Source organism: Miscanthus floridulus, chromosome 4 (assembly GCF_019320115.1).
Source record: "Miscanthus floridulus cultivar M001 chromosome 4, ASM1932011v1, whole genome shotgun sequence".
NCBI classification, from domain to species: Eukaryota; Viridiplantae; Streptophyta; class Magnoliopsida; order Poales; family Poaceae; genus Miscanthus; species Miscanthus floridulus.
In genome coordinates, this window is record NC_089583.1 from 38,347,861 (window position 1) to 38,363,906 (window position 16,046).

Sequence of the window (16,046 nt, forward strand, 5' to 3'; positions counted from 1 at the left end):
TAGCTCAGGAAATCTATCTTTTCTTAAATGTAACCAAACCAAATCACCCGGTTCAAGTTTAATCTCTTTTCTACCTTTACTACCAGCAATTCTATACTTTTCATTCATACTTTTAATATTTGCTTTAGTTGTTTCATGCAACTTATAAATAAAATCAGCACGCTCTTTAGCATTACTATGTATTCTCTCAGTGGTAGGTAAAGGCAAAAGATTAATAGGAGCACAGGGGTTAAAACCATATACTATCTGAAAAAGGACTTACCTTGGTGGTGGAATATTCCGCCCTATTATATGCAAACTCCACATGCGGCAAACACTCTTCCCACATCTTCAAATTGCACTTCAAAATTGCTCTTAACATGGTGGACAATGTTCGATTCACATCCTCAGTTTGCCCATTAGTTTGGGAATGACATGTTGTAGAAAATAGTAGCTTGGTCCCTAATTTATTCCACAACGTGCGCCAAAAATGACTCAAGAATTTTGCATCGTGATCTAAAAAAATAGTAGAAGGCATATCATGCAAGCGAATGATTTCTTGAAAGAAAAGGTCAGCAATATAAACAACATCGTCGCTCTTATGATAAGGAATAAAATGTGCCATCTTAGAAAAACGATCAACCACCACAAAAATACTATCCCTCCCTCTCTTAGTCATTGGCAATCCCAACACAAAATCCATAGATATATCTGCCCAAGGAGTAGAAGGAATAGGAAGAGGCATATACAAACCATGTGGGTTCAACCGCGACTTAGCTTTTTGATATGTGGCACACCGAGCCACATATCGCTCTACATCTCACCTCATCCTTGGCCAAAAGAAGTGTGTGAACAGCACCTTCTCCGTCTTCTTGGCACCAAAATGTCCTATCAATCCGCCTTTATGTGCCTCCTGCAACAACAAAAGACGAACGGAACCAACTGGAATGTATAGGCGGTTAGCTCTAAACAAAAACCCATCGCTGATCATAAACTTATTCCATGTGCGTCCCTCTCTACAATTAAGCAACATATCCTTAAAGTCAGGATCAAGCGCATATTGTTCTTTAATGGATTGAAGACCAAAAATCCGACAATCAAGTTGGGACAGCAATGTATATCTTTTAACAAAGCATCAGCAATCACATTATCCTTCCCTTTCTTGTATTTGATAATATAAGGAAAAGATTTAATAAATTCAACCTATTTAGCATGCCTACGATCCAGATTATTTTGAGAGCGAAGATACTTAAGCGATTCATGATCAGAATAAATAACAAATTCTTTAGGCCACAAATAATGACGCCACGTCTCCAAAGAACGAATAAGTGCATACAATTCTTTATCATATGTGGAATAATTAAGAACAGGACCATGCAATTTTTCGCTAAAGTAAGCAACTGGTTTACCATCTTGCATCAAAATACTACCAATGCCAACTCCACTAGCATCATATTCTAACTCAAAAGTCTTACCAAAGTTTAGAAGTTACAGCAATGGTGCGTGTGTAAGCTTGTCCTTCAAAGTGTCAAATGACTCCTCTTGTGTCTCTCTCCAATGAAACACCACTCATTTCTTTATCAATTCATGCAATGGGGCAGCAATGGTGCTGACATCTTTGACGAAATGGCGGTAGAATCCTGTAAGACCAAGAAAACTCCTCACCTGTGTGATGGTTTGGGGAATTGGCCAGCTCTTTATAGCTTTAATTTTCATCTCGTTCACCTTAATTCCCTGTGGAGTTACAACATAGCTAAGAAAAGAAACTCGATTCGTGCAAAAGATGCACTTCTCAAGGTTACTAAATAGACGTGCATCACATAAAACATTAAAAACAGCACGTAAGTGATCCATATGTTCATTAAAAGACTCGTTGTAAATTAATATATCATCAAAGTAAATTACCATAAAATATCCAATAAAAGGTCTTAAAACCTCATTCATTAAGCGCATGAAAGTGCTAGGTGCATTTGTCAAACCAAAAGGCATTACTAACCACTCATACAACCCGAATTTGGTTTTAAACGCAGTTTTCCATTCATCTCCAAATTTCAGTCTAATTTGGTGGTAGCCACTTCGCAAGTCAATCTTAGTGAAAATTATAGAACCACATAACTCATCAAGCATGTCGTCTAGCCTAGAAATAGGATGACGATACCGAATAGTAATATTATTGATGGCTCTACAATCAATACACATACACCAACTTCTATCTTTCTTAGAAACCAAAAGTATAGGAATGGCACAAGGACTAAGGCTTTCACGTACATACCCGCGGTCAAAAAGATCTTGGACTTATCGCTGAATTTCCTTAGTCTCCTCAGGATTGGTTCGATAAGCAGCATGGTTGGGCAAGGTTGCTCCCGGAATCAAATCGATTTGATGCTCTATCCCTCTCATAGGTGGTAGTCCCGAGGGTATCTCAGCTGGAAAAATGTCCTCATATTCCTGCAAAAGGTTAGTGATAGCAGGAGATACCGAACTAACAATATCATCAAGTGAAAACATAGCTCGTTTGCATACCAAAGCATAGCAAATATCATTATCAGAAATTTCAGCAAAGTCATATTTTGTTGCAAGCATAACACCACCCTTCAATTTAATCCCCTCAACCTTAGAAATAGATCTAGTCTTATCATTTTTAGGTGGGAAAATAGAATTAGCAACTTGCTGATTTTCAGATTGAACATCATTTAAACTAACAGCGCGTTCTCTATCAGCTTGTACAATTTTAGCAGGGGTCAAAGGTACCAAAGTAATTTTCTTTCCTTTATACACAAAAGTGTATTTATTACTTCTACCATGGTATGTAGCATCATTATCATGTTCCCAAGGATGACCCAATAAAAATAAACAAGCTTGCATAGGTACCACATCACAATCAACCGAATCAGCATAAGAACCAATGAAAAATGAAACTCTGCAAGTTTGTGTTACCTTTGCTTTACCAGAATCATTTAGCCACTGAATATGGTATGGATGTGAGTGTGGGCGTGTGGTCAAGCCAAGCTTCTTGACCAAATCAGAACTCACCAAATTGTTGTAGCTACCTCCATCAATAATAACACATGCTCGACGGTCGCTGATGACAAAAAAAATCTGGAACAAGTTATGGCGTTGTAGCTTCTCAGGTTGCTGGACTTGTGAGCTGAGCACCCGCTGTACAATGATGCTCCTATAGGACGCCGTGGCCTCATCACCAAGGACTTCGCCGTCCTCCTCATCTACATCTTGGTCTTCTTCATCCTCAATGTCAGAGGTGCTGATGTAATCATCTTCTGTAGCAATATATGCCCGCTGACTTGGGCAATCCTTCTGCACATGGCCAATGCCATGGCAGCGGTGGCACTGAATACTCAAAGTACGTCCCGTCGATGTAATGGATGAGAAACTTTTGGTAGGCACCTGCAAAGAATTTTTACCTGAATCTGAAGGTCTTGCGGGAGGTGCCTTAGGTGTAGCAGAAACTCTAGAGGTTGCTGGTCGCTTGCTCGCTGGTGGAGGCATCCGAAAAGTGGCTGGCTTGGTCAGCCCCGAAGATGGTGCCAAGCGTGGCGTGTATGTGCTGGTGCTGACCTTGCTCTTGCCCTGCTATTCATGCCCCTGCAATTCATTTTCTATAAGCATAGCAAACTGAAACAACTGGTTGACAGTGTTAAATTCTTTATAATCAACAATGTCCTGAATCTCATGCCTCAAACCTGAATAAAAACGACAAATGGCATCTTCGTTTCCCTCCACAATACTATAGCGCATCAATCCCTTTTGGAGCTCACCATAGTAATCCTATACAGATTTATCTCCTTGTTCTAAACGCATCAATTTCTTACGCAAATCTCTATGATAAGAAGAAGGAATAAAATGATCATGCATAGCTACCTTAAGTTCTTCCCATGTACTAGGTAAAGCATCCTGTGCAGCTAGCCCATTCCACAAAATAATGGTAAAATCCTTAAACTCACTAGTAGCTTGTCTAACTCTATGCTGCTCAGGTACAAGGTGGGCACTAAACTTTTGTTCTACCATCATCTCCCAATCAAGATATCCCTCAGCATCATAATGACCTAAAAAAGATGGTATTGTGAACTTAATTTTAGCATAAGGATCATCAGGCACACGGTGATTATTACCTTGACGGTGGTGGTGGTGGACACCACCCATACCTGTCGTGTTGCGGCGAAGATGTTGTCGTAATCTCTCTTGTCGGACAGCTGCTCGACCTATGTTCCTGTTGGCATCATACACCGTGTCTTGACCATCGGTGTTGCTGTCGGAGACGTCGTTGTTGCCCGCCACAAAGGTTTCCAACTCAGTAACCTTGTCGGTTAGCGTGGAAATTTGCTTGTCTAATCTCTCCATGCTATTGCCAATATTGAGCTCAATGAGTGCGTCAGTAACGGCCTTCCTGATGGCCTCATTCATCCTTTTTTGGGCATCCTCTACAACAGCTTATAGTTGCTCTTGACTGACACACTCGTTGAAACCCTTATGATTGTTATCTCTAGTTTGTTCATCTCCAGCCATTGAAAACACAAAAATAGGAACAAACAGGTAAAAGTTATCCTTACCAAATAACTACGTGGTTGCAGTGGTGTCACTTTTCACAGCAAGTGGAAGCGTCTTACCAAGCTCTTACCAACACAAGCAGTGGGCGGTACAACCGGCGACTGGTTCGTGATACCTATGAGGCAGTGGTACCGAGATTGCAAGGCCCTTTGTCTATACTGATCTGAAGAGTTTGTGGAGCTTGAAAGGAAAACAAAGAGTAATATGTATATCTAGCACACTAAGTTAGTAATGGAAAGTAATGCTGAATTATAGTCCAAAATACTTGTTCTCGTTGCTGGTCTAAAGTGTTGCAAGTACCAGGTGTGTGACAAAAGTATGGTGGATAGCAAGGTGATAGGTGTGAAGGAAAACAAGTATGGTGGATGGAGACAGCAACACAAACAAGGAACCAGACAATACACGCTAACATAGCTCACTTTGGTCTTCTCTATGTGCTCCTCTAGATATTGTTCCTCTTTTGTCCCTCTCATTTTTTCTATTTTTGGACTGTTGTTGTTTTTTGAGAAATTTTGACTTTTTTATTTTATTTTTTTGATATTTTTCCTTTACTTAGGAGCACAAAAGAAGTAACCACAAAAAATATGAGCTCAAACAAGTAAAAGACGTGGCCTGTGGAATTTTTAGAAAACTGGATCAAAATCGACAAAAACCTTATGACCACGAAACGAGGATCTTCTGACCACTTTTTGACCAATCTAAAAATTTCGAACCCTAATATAATAGGGGATGGACAGATCCAAAATTTTTTTCTGATCAATTTGCATATATGGAACATCGAAAACGGAGTTCGTATTCGAAAACTAGACCAGTTTTAAGAATTGGCTCCGAATTAGAGGACAAAATGGGAATAATGTGTGCAAAATTGGTCACAACAGCCAAGATTTGATGGAAACGATGGGGAAAAACACACGAACTGGACTTTAATATGACCTAACCAGCAACAAGACCTCGACCAGGACACAAACTCAACACGACGGACTCTGAAACTGAAATATGCAAAGGCTATGGCGCGAAAGGTTCTAGGACTGGAAAAACGAGTATGGCACTGGACTATGGGACGAATGCGAAACACTCAAACTAGGGAATAAAAGTGAACCTGACGGTATACCTTAGCTCTGATACCACTTAATGGAGATGGGGATTCCAATCTTCCGTCAGGTGATGGTAACTATCGTTGTGGCGGAGAGTGACACACCGACTCGGCTTCAAATCGAAAGATCAAACCCTGCAATCTTAGTACCACAGCTCCTCTGGTTATCAACCAAGTCATGGACCAAGTTGATCTCGCCAAGAAGGCTAATCCCTGCCTGCGCAATGAAGAACATAAGCAAGAACAAAAAAGAACGCAATCAAATTATAGATGAATGATTAAACTCACGAAGTTGGGGTCTCACAAACCGATGAACGACGAAACTGTTCTTAAAAGATTAATCTAATTAAAACCTAAACTCTAATGGAGGGGTGGCGGAAATTTATGAAGACTCTAGGGTCATGCAAGACCCCTGGACTCGCCCCTAATGGGCCCAAACTCGATACATGGTCCAACGGACCAAAAGACGGTGTCGCAGCACCCTGACAGATTCTGGACGCTAACTTGTTTCAATGATTCCTGTTGATTCCGAATAGATTTTAACATGAAACCACTTGTATTGGCTTCCTTATCAAATTAGCTTTCCATCCATATGTGGATCATTGAAAACAGAGTCCGGATGCGTCCTGGGTGACCAGTTTAAGGCAGACTGGTCCTGAAGGCCGAGGCAGACTCGAATTCTTGTTGGACTGGGCCTCCGGCTTGTGTTGGACGTCCTTGCTGGTCATCATCACCTTCACCACTTCCTCTAAGCCCTTCATGATCCTCTCCAATGTTCCTAAGCAAGATAACATCATTAGGTAGTAGTCTATTCTCAAAAGTATGAAAAGTATCGCTTAAGAACGAGCTCACCTCTAAATTGAGTTGTCGCTTTCGAGCCCGGGTCATTGGACCTTGCATGACGGTTGGAGGATCAGCGGGTACCTCTGAAGAAGTAATGTCCTCATCAATCTTCTTCTTCCTCCTCTCCTCATCTCTCTCCTTCCCGACGTGACCACGGCCATGGCGAGCAGCAACAGCACGTCGAGCAGTAGCAACACGCGGCCGAGCAGCAACAACAACACGTCGCGGGCGAGCAGCAACGCATCGCGCGTGAGCTGGGGGTGGGGAAGGGGCCGTGCCTACTGGAGCTCACTGGGATGGGGATGGGACCGTGCCTACTAGAGCTCGTGGGCATGGGGATGGGGTCACGCCTGCTAGATCTCGCAGGGATAGGGTCACTGTAGCACGCAGGGACAGGGCCATGCCTGCCGGAGCCGGGGACTAGGAGCCCGTGGTCGACCTGCCTGGGATCCAGTGGAGCCCACGGTCGCGCCGGCCATGGAGGCACTTGTGAAGCTCGACCTGCACCAGATTCATGGAGGAGGAGGTGTGCCGGGCGCCAGCCATGGAGGTACTCGTGAAGCCCAACCGGCGCTGTATCCATGGAGGAGGAGGTCCATCCGGACGCCAACCATGGAGGAGGAGGCACCCGCCGCCTGGGAAGGCCAGCAACACACTGAGCAGCAGTAGCACATGGCCAAGCAGTAGCAGCAACATACCAGTGGGTGAGCAGCAGCACGTCAGTCAGGCCGCGAGCTCCACGTCGGTCGTGTCCTCGGCGCGCCGCCCGGGCGGTGAGCTCTACACCAGCCGTGTCCTACTGCTCGGTTGTGGCGCTCCCATCGCCGGCTCCTTGCCCGCGGCATGTGGGGTCATGACAGTAGCTCGTCGGCTCGCCCGCAAGCCCACCGCCACCATCGCCGGTAGCGCCCGCCGTGGCCGCATCGGGATGGAGAGAGAGAGTCGGAGAGAGAGATGAGGAGAGTAAGAAGAAGATGACATGTGAGGCCCGCGTGTCAGTGACAGGAGAGATGAAGTATACGTCTTCGTATACGCCTGCAGCTGGGCCCAGGCTATGTCCATACGTATTCAGTGGCATTTTTGTGGGAAACAAAGAATTATAATGGCATGCTTCAAAATAGGTGAATAGTAATGGTGTTTCTCCAAACATAAAAATTATAATGACATGAATCCAATTAACCCTTAAACAAAAGTGAAGAGAGAGATTGGAGAAACTCACGCGCTGGTACAGCTAGGCTTGGCTGTCAGTGTCAGCACCACCACGATGGCTGAAAGGTGGGGTCTCAACAGCGAGGAGGGTTAGTACCTGGAGTCGGCGGTTCAGCGCTGGTTTCGCTTGCCGTATATGGAGCTGCTAGCGCCTAGACCGCGTGGACCCGATGGGTCGGACATTAGCATAGCTGCAAGCCCATCCATGTAGCTCCCGCACTCATCTCACTCGATCCACCGCACCGCAACTATTATCGTTCGGTCCCTAGCTAGGCTTGTGAGGTCCCATTCCCGCCGCATCATGTCACCTGTGGCATCTCGTCCCCCTCGTTCCTGCCTCTGCGCCCTCCATCTTCACCATTGGCCCACCGCAGCAGCGAGCCTTCTCCATGTCTACGGGCCTCCATGTGCCTCTCACATCCTCGTGGGATACCAGCCTCCACCAGTTGTTGAACACGCCATCCTAGTCAGGATCCCTTTCGTCATTTATTGCGACAGCCCTATAGCCACCACACCTCGGGCAGCAGCACAACCGTCAAAGCTTGGGCTTTCTCCACACCTATGTCTATCTACTTTACAATACCTAGATAAAATAATTGTAACTTACATATGAAACAGATGAAATATTTGGAACATATACTTGCAACATAGTCATTGCAACATATATGCAATATTCAGATCTACTTTTGCAACACCCAGATAAAACAATTGCAACATATGTCTGAAAACAGATAAAACATTTGGAACATACACTTGCAACATAGCCATTCTAACATATGCAATATCCAGATCTACTTTTGCTACACCTATATGAAACACTTACAACATAAGTCTAAAACAGATGAAATATTTAGAACATATACTTGCAACATATATATGTAGCCATTGCAATAAATGCAACATCTAGATCTACATTTAGACACCTAGATAAAACACTTGCAACATATCTTTGAAACAAATGAAACATTTGGAACTTACACTTGAAACATACGTGTATACCCATTACAACATATGCACTATCCAGATCTACTTTTACAACATCCATATGAAATACTTGCAACATACATCTGAATGCCCCTAAAACACTTGAAACATACATTTGCAACATGCACTTTCAGCGCAACATCTCCCTGCTACTTAGGCGAATGGAGGTTCATCGGTGTGTGGAGTTCACTGGTGTAGAGCTCACCGGTAGCGTGGAGCTCGCCCACAACGCGAGGCTGGGCAACAACGAATAGAGGGCAAGGTGGGGGTGGTGCGAATGGACTGACATAGAGGGTGAGTGGGATGATCGGTGGGTGCCCGAACACCATGGAGAACATCAACGGGGCGTGTCGATGGTGATGACGTGGAGGGCGGGTAGGATCGCCAGCGAGTGCTTAGATGTCCATGGAGAACGCCAAAGTGACACGGTCGCAGGGGATGGCAGTCGTGGCACGGTCATGGTGGAGTGTGGGTGAAAGGTCCTTGTTTGGTTTTAGGTAATTGAGTGACAACCTTAGGTGGACTAATATGTATTTGAGTGAGATACACATATGATTAGTCCACAAGTACATCATGTGTGAGCAACCTATGCTATGGAGGTGAAAATGGCTTGAATATGTTGCAAGGCTCACTGTTGGTATTTATTAACTTATCACTTGTTTATGTAGCCACCTAATGTTTGTTGATATTTCTTAGCATCACTTTTATTAAGTTGTCATCCCTAACGATGATGCCAGAAATGCTTGTTGATACTACCTAGCATCACTACTAGAATGATACTAAGAAGTACTTTAAGTATTTCATTGTGACTAGAAAGAATATAATTATATACAAGGATCTGCAAGCGCACAAATAATTTACCATTCTAGCATTTCACCCAGGAGTATTTCAGGTATCATTATTTATATTTTTACCACAGGGAAGGACTGATAGATAGAATATATTGATAACTTATACATAAATGGAGAGATAAACCATAACCATTACTCTACTCACAACAGGGGTAAGTCAAGATATATATATGGATGGTAAATGATAAATGATATTGATCACTCAGAGTACTCCTTTCTATGGCATTAGCATGACTAAGTAGATATTAGAGGAATAATTCCTAAGTCATTCTTAATTACAAGTCAAAGCATACTATGATTAGTGCAATTACACTTAGTATTTATGGCTAAGATCAACTTTATATCTACACATAAGGGATATTACTAAGAAAGATCAAGAACAGAGCATGTCTTCCTTCGTAACTAGATCCTACTTGGCCTATATTCGGGGAGTGGACTAAAAAGGACTCAACATGAGTGTCACATCCGTGATCTACCATATGAGCCGGAATATAGGATGCATCCACAGGTAAACAACGTATAAGCACCACGCTTACACAAATGTCAACCACTCACCCTGTGTATATTAGAGCAAGCGTTATATGAACTTATGCTTGAACATAATAATAATCTAGCTATACTAAGCATATAATCAAAGTAAACGATGAACATGATAACTAGGAACATAAATAATATTAAAGAACAATGTCGAATCAATTGTAGCAAACATATGAATAATAAAATATACAAAAGAGGGTACAAGGGGCTATACCAAGCTACGCTCTTGACGCGATCAGGAATCCAAGCGAAGCTTGCCTCCCTCTAGATCTAGCCTAGTTAGCTATGTCCTAAAATATGGTGGAGCTTTGAGGATGATTAGGGTTTATGCCTTCTTGACTGAATAACTTGATCACGGTTTCTTGATATGCTAGGGGTGGCTAGGGCTGGTATATATAGAGAAGAGCAGTCAATCCTAAGCCCTTGGATCAAACCAATTTGAGAGAATAGCGTAGATGCAAACCTTAAGATGGTGGAGAATCAACTTAACGTGGAGGGGCTGGCTGGTGGGCCTAGGGGGCCAACTGGCCCCACATGTCATGCTCATGCAGTCTTCTTCGGTGGTTTGGCTTCTGGTGTCCTCTGGAACCTTTCTAGAGTTGTTTTCGTCATGAATAAGCGTAATTAATTATGATGTTTGGGTCCACCTTGATGGTTTTCTGAATAAACCTTGCTGAAAATATAGATTCACCAAAACTTGTGAAATTTATTAGTTTAAACCCCTAAACCTATGTTGGTGATTATATTCATGCTCTTATACAAATTATATTAATGGTTTATAATGGTTGTTAACTACCGTCAAGAAGAACAAGGTATATATGATGCTAAAGAACACGGGAGCTACATCAACCATACATGCCAATGTTCTTTTGTGATGGAACACGATTAAAGGGAGACCCCCATTGCACACTTGACTTTTACATAAAAGTCCAAGTGTGGGAGAGGATGGTGAAAATCTCACTATAAAGTTCCATCCACACAAAAGGTCATCTTAGGTCAAAAAGAAAACCAAAATGATGTCAGCTCTACCTTGCTATTGAAAAAAGAGAGAGTAGAAGAAGAAAAAAAGGGGATCTATTATAAAAAAATATACATAAATAACAGAGAAAAAATATAGAAAGGAAAAGAAGAGAGGGAAGGAGCATTCTCCTCCTCTAGACCTTTGCTGCCATCACTAAGGCCTATGGTTCATACACACTAGTTGTATATGGCCTAGCCTTGGTGATGACCTGAGATGTATCATGTACACCGCTGCAGCAACTTCAAGGCTTCCATCTACAGATGCTACTGGTAAGAACACTCAGATGTGCAAAGGTTGATAAATGTTCACCAACTCCCTTACTCATTATTTGTCTCCATAAAGAAATAGCTTGCTCATACAAGTCATACCCCCTTGTTTATGTTATATGCTCTAGTGTTTTGGACGTTCATACATAGTACATCCATAGGCTTTTTAAATTAAGCATGGTGCTTAGGTTAAAATAGCCTTTTTTAATCAAAATTTGATATGGTGTTGAAATTTGATTAATGAACCTTGGAGTATTACTTTCATAAACAAAGGAGGTAATCAATAATGGAGATGAATCAAGGCCAGGTATATTTTGTAAACTTTACATTTGCTTTGCTTGAGTATACAAAGTCTGGTGAACAAATAAATAATAAATAATAATAAATAAATAAATAAACAAAATAAATTAATAGATAAGAATTCTAATAAAAATATAATAATAAAAAAAGATTTAGGCTCTCCAGTATTTAAACTGATAGAACCCTTGTTGTTTGCACTTTTGTTTTTTTGTTGAATAAAAGCATATACAAGAATAAGTGTGGGGGAGATCTCTCAAGCATAACAACCACATACTTGAGATCTCCCCAACATGTTGCACAACACCGAATGATCCAACTTGTTGAAGGACAAAATATAAAGTTAAGAGAGGATTGGTTAAACCTCTAGTTTAGCTAAGCCATCTCTGATTCTCCTCAGCTCCTTTCTCTTCAACATTGGTTTGTGCAATATTACCCCTCCACTCTCCTAAATTTTGAAGTTTAAAACTGAACAAATTAAAAAGACAACTTTTGACGCTCTATCTCCATGCAATCCTTTGACTGAATTTGCATACTCTTTATTCCTTGCTAAAATTCCTATAACTTGTGAACAAACTATGATAGGGACCCCATGTTATCTAAGTAACTAGAATATATGATATAGTCGGATGAAAATGAGCCTTGATCTCTCATGTGAAGAACTTGGGATTTATTTTACAAAATCATAACTCAAATAGCACGCTCCTTAATGATATCAAAATTCCTACCAAAGCCATATCTAGTGATAAGAGCTTAAAACCGTCCAAAATTATGCTACTTATTCCTGCATTGAGTTTTGTCAAGTCCTGTTGACCATTATTGAGAAAGTTATTATGCCCCCAAGATCAAGATCACATACATCCACATACATAGGCTATTCCTACACTAGTAATACACTAAAACATGCCTCCATCCACCAAAATATTCTACTCCTATACTAGGAGTAGACAAAAACATGTCTTAGAAATAAATACTGCCATGTTCTACAAATAGTGATCTCTCTCAATATGTGGTTTAAGAGATATGTGCAAAAGTATTGAGAAAAAAATGGGACACATGAAGGTCCCAAGGTATTGGGAAAAAAATAGGGGCACATGAAGGTCCCAAAGAAAAAAAAATAAAATTTGGACACATGAAGGTCCAAGTATATAAAAAATGAAATGATGAGCACATGAAGGCTCATGTGAAAAAAGAATGATAAAGAAGATATCTATGTTCTCAAAACAAAACTTATAAGAGAGATCACTCATATCAAGGAGTATAGTATAGGTTTAATATTATTTTATCCACACACTTGCACTTCTTGATCTAAGGGTATGACATCTTTCTCCTTGGATTCGAACTTTGACTTAACAAAATATGCAGAGTAAGTATGTCTTCATATCTTTCCCCTACCTAAAGATCCATATAAGCTTTTTAGAAGTAGGAAAGAAAGAAGGCAACACTATGATATGTCTTGGTAAGGAGCCAAACACATATGTGAGTGACTCGAGAGAATCATTTAAGGAGCTAAGCTATGTTTACATTTTTTTAAAAAATCAATCAAATGAAAAACCTAAGTTTCTGAACTGATTGATGCAAGGGGATTTGAATCCATATTGTTCTATTATTCAATTACCCAAGATAATGTGGTAGACACTTCAAAGTTCACAAGTGCAGGTGAAGCTTAGAATAACTTGTATGCAGATGTCATATCAAGGAGATGACCCATCTTAGTCCTTAACTTTACTCAAGGATAAGCAAAGGGCTAAGTAGTGGGGGAGTTTATTGGCAGTCCTTAACTCACATTTTTAACCACCAACATTTATATAAAATCCATCTAAATGAACACCAAACTTAGAATTAGGGTTTATAACTAACAAGTTTCACAAGGTTTGGTGATTCGTCAGTTGCAGAAGGACATGTCAGAAATAACATGGAAAATGTACCTAAAGTGTACAAGAAATACAACATTGCAAACACCCGACATGAGCCCAAGGGGGAGGAGGCCCACAACTAGACAAATCAGGGCCCAATCACATGGAGTAAAAAGCCCAAAACCCCAACCAAACGTGCTCCAAACAGCGCAAAACTTTGTAGGCCCACACTAGAAGGTCATAGGAGGTCACCAAGCCAAACCTAGGCTCATTTGGGCCTAGTTGGGGTGCAGTCGCACCCCTAGTGTGCCCACACCACCACTGGCTTCGCCTCGGGCCAAGTTTTGGTGGGCCACCTCATGCCGCCTCTCCAATGACAGTTGCATGGGTGAAGGCGGTAACTTAAATGCACATATAGGCGGTTTGGTGCTTTTCATGAGGGAAGGAGGCATTTTCCAAGGAACCCCCCTCTTCTCCACCTATAAAAGGAGGCCAGCTCCTCCTCCATTGAACAACACATAAGAGAGGAAGAGCACCAAAGCAAGAGCAATAGTAACACTACTCAATGGGCTTAGGTCCCTAGCTAGCTCTAGTAAAGTTAGTAGGGAGAGATGTGAGGGAGAGTTTGGAAGAAGTGCCAGGCTTGTCGGTAACCTTCCCTGCTTGTACCTCGGGGAACAACAGCTTTGTACCTCCATGGGTATTTAGTAAGTGTTCATGATTCTTATGATTCAAAGTCTTTGAGTAGTTAAGCTATACTTTTACTTGTTTGTGAGTTCATCGTCCGTCCTCATGGCGGATGCTCTAGTAGAGGACTCCTGATAAAGACGGATGTTCCTAGCTAACGCTAGAGTAGTAGTCGATAGCGTAGACGTGGTGTCTAGGCTAGTGGCTATCTTCGTTTGCCTTATATCCTCCGCTTGTGGGGTAGGCGGTAGGTGGTGATAGCCCTATTCCGTGCTTCGTAATCCCTCACATTCAGATACGGCATAGAGCCGTATAGTCGGTATCGCCTGGCAGACCTGGTGCGCTCTGGTGCCTGAAGTAAGCAAGTGAAAGTATAGTTTATCTATCCTTAGGCCCTAAACCATAGGAATCCATCTCACCCTTATTTGCTATCCTTGTGTTGTCCTTAGATGAATTAGTTAGAAGAAATACCTCTATTCCCTGTGGAAATACGATACCCTGAATACTTCCTGAGTGAAAGCTATAATGGTAATTCCTGTATGCTTGTGGATTAACTTCTGTAGACGTTAAGAAATACCAACATAGCTCTAGTAGGAATTTAGGCTTTATTATACATGAACTCATCATAGTATTTTTATGTTTTCAAAAGATAAATCTTCAGAACTTTAGTATCACTTAGAACAAGATAAACAGTAGCTCATACCTTCTCATATCATAGCAGTCGATTACCTAGACTTAGATCAAGCATATGGTACCCACGAGTTTCAAGTTAAGAGTAAATTCTTATATCAAAATAGTCTTATCCAAAACTCGGGAGAATTCAAGGCTGAAAACTAGGTACCTAAAAGGAATTTCAATAGAGCAACTATTCATCATTTCCTATTCAAGAGATTATTTTCAGAGTCCTTTTTATTTATTTAGCTCTTAAAAATAGAAAAACTAGACACATTTTTTTATTTTATTTTCATTTTTAAGATCACACATTACTAACATATATATGACTAGCTAAGATAAATTTTTGTTTTGTTTTTAGTTATGCATCTTTTTTTAACTAATAAAGCACACTTGTAAAAGGGAAAGAAATACTTATTTAGATACACTGGGGATGCCCTTCCCCCAAGTTAATGTTGTCATGGTCGCTCAACAAAGTGGTAGGATGTTGAAGTTAAGTGATCCTTCTCAGAGCAGATTTACCCGCAAATGTTCTTGTCATCCATGGGTGGAGCGAGATGAAGTCGACCAGGTAAACTTGCTCTTGATCATGTATATCATCCTGCAAAATGTCAACAAGAACACCAAAACTCATGGAACAAATTAGAATAAGAGGGTTAGCGGTCAACCGTCCAGGGGTTAGTCATTCTTGAAGTTAGAATTTTTGATTTGGTAGAATTTTTAGCAGGATGTCTATCTGTTATTTTTGGATTTTTTGATATAATGTATGCATGGTATTTTTATTTTTATGACACCATGGTGAATATTCTTACAGGTTTTTACACACAGTAAAGATTATTCACATGGGGATTAAGGTTTATAATGCAATGATGAGATTTTTTATTTTCTTTTCTAAATGTAATGCAAATGCATAAAAGTAAATATGCTAAAGTAAAAATAATTCATGCAGTGCGAAAAAGTAAATATAGATAACTACCGATATTACCTTCCGGCGAGGGTTCGGATTTTGAGTCCTCCAAATAGGACTTCTCCTGTTTTGTTTATTCTTTGGGTGCATCTGTCGGTCCCGGAGATAGAAATCTTGATGGTTGCACCTCTTGTGATGGTGCCACCTTTTCCTTCCAAACCTGCTTGGTTTGAGGACTTATCTTAGGCTATGGTAGGTTCATCTTTCTCAACTTCTTC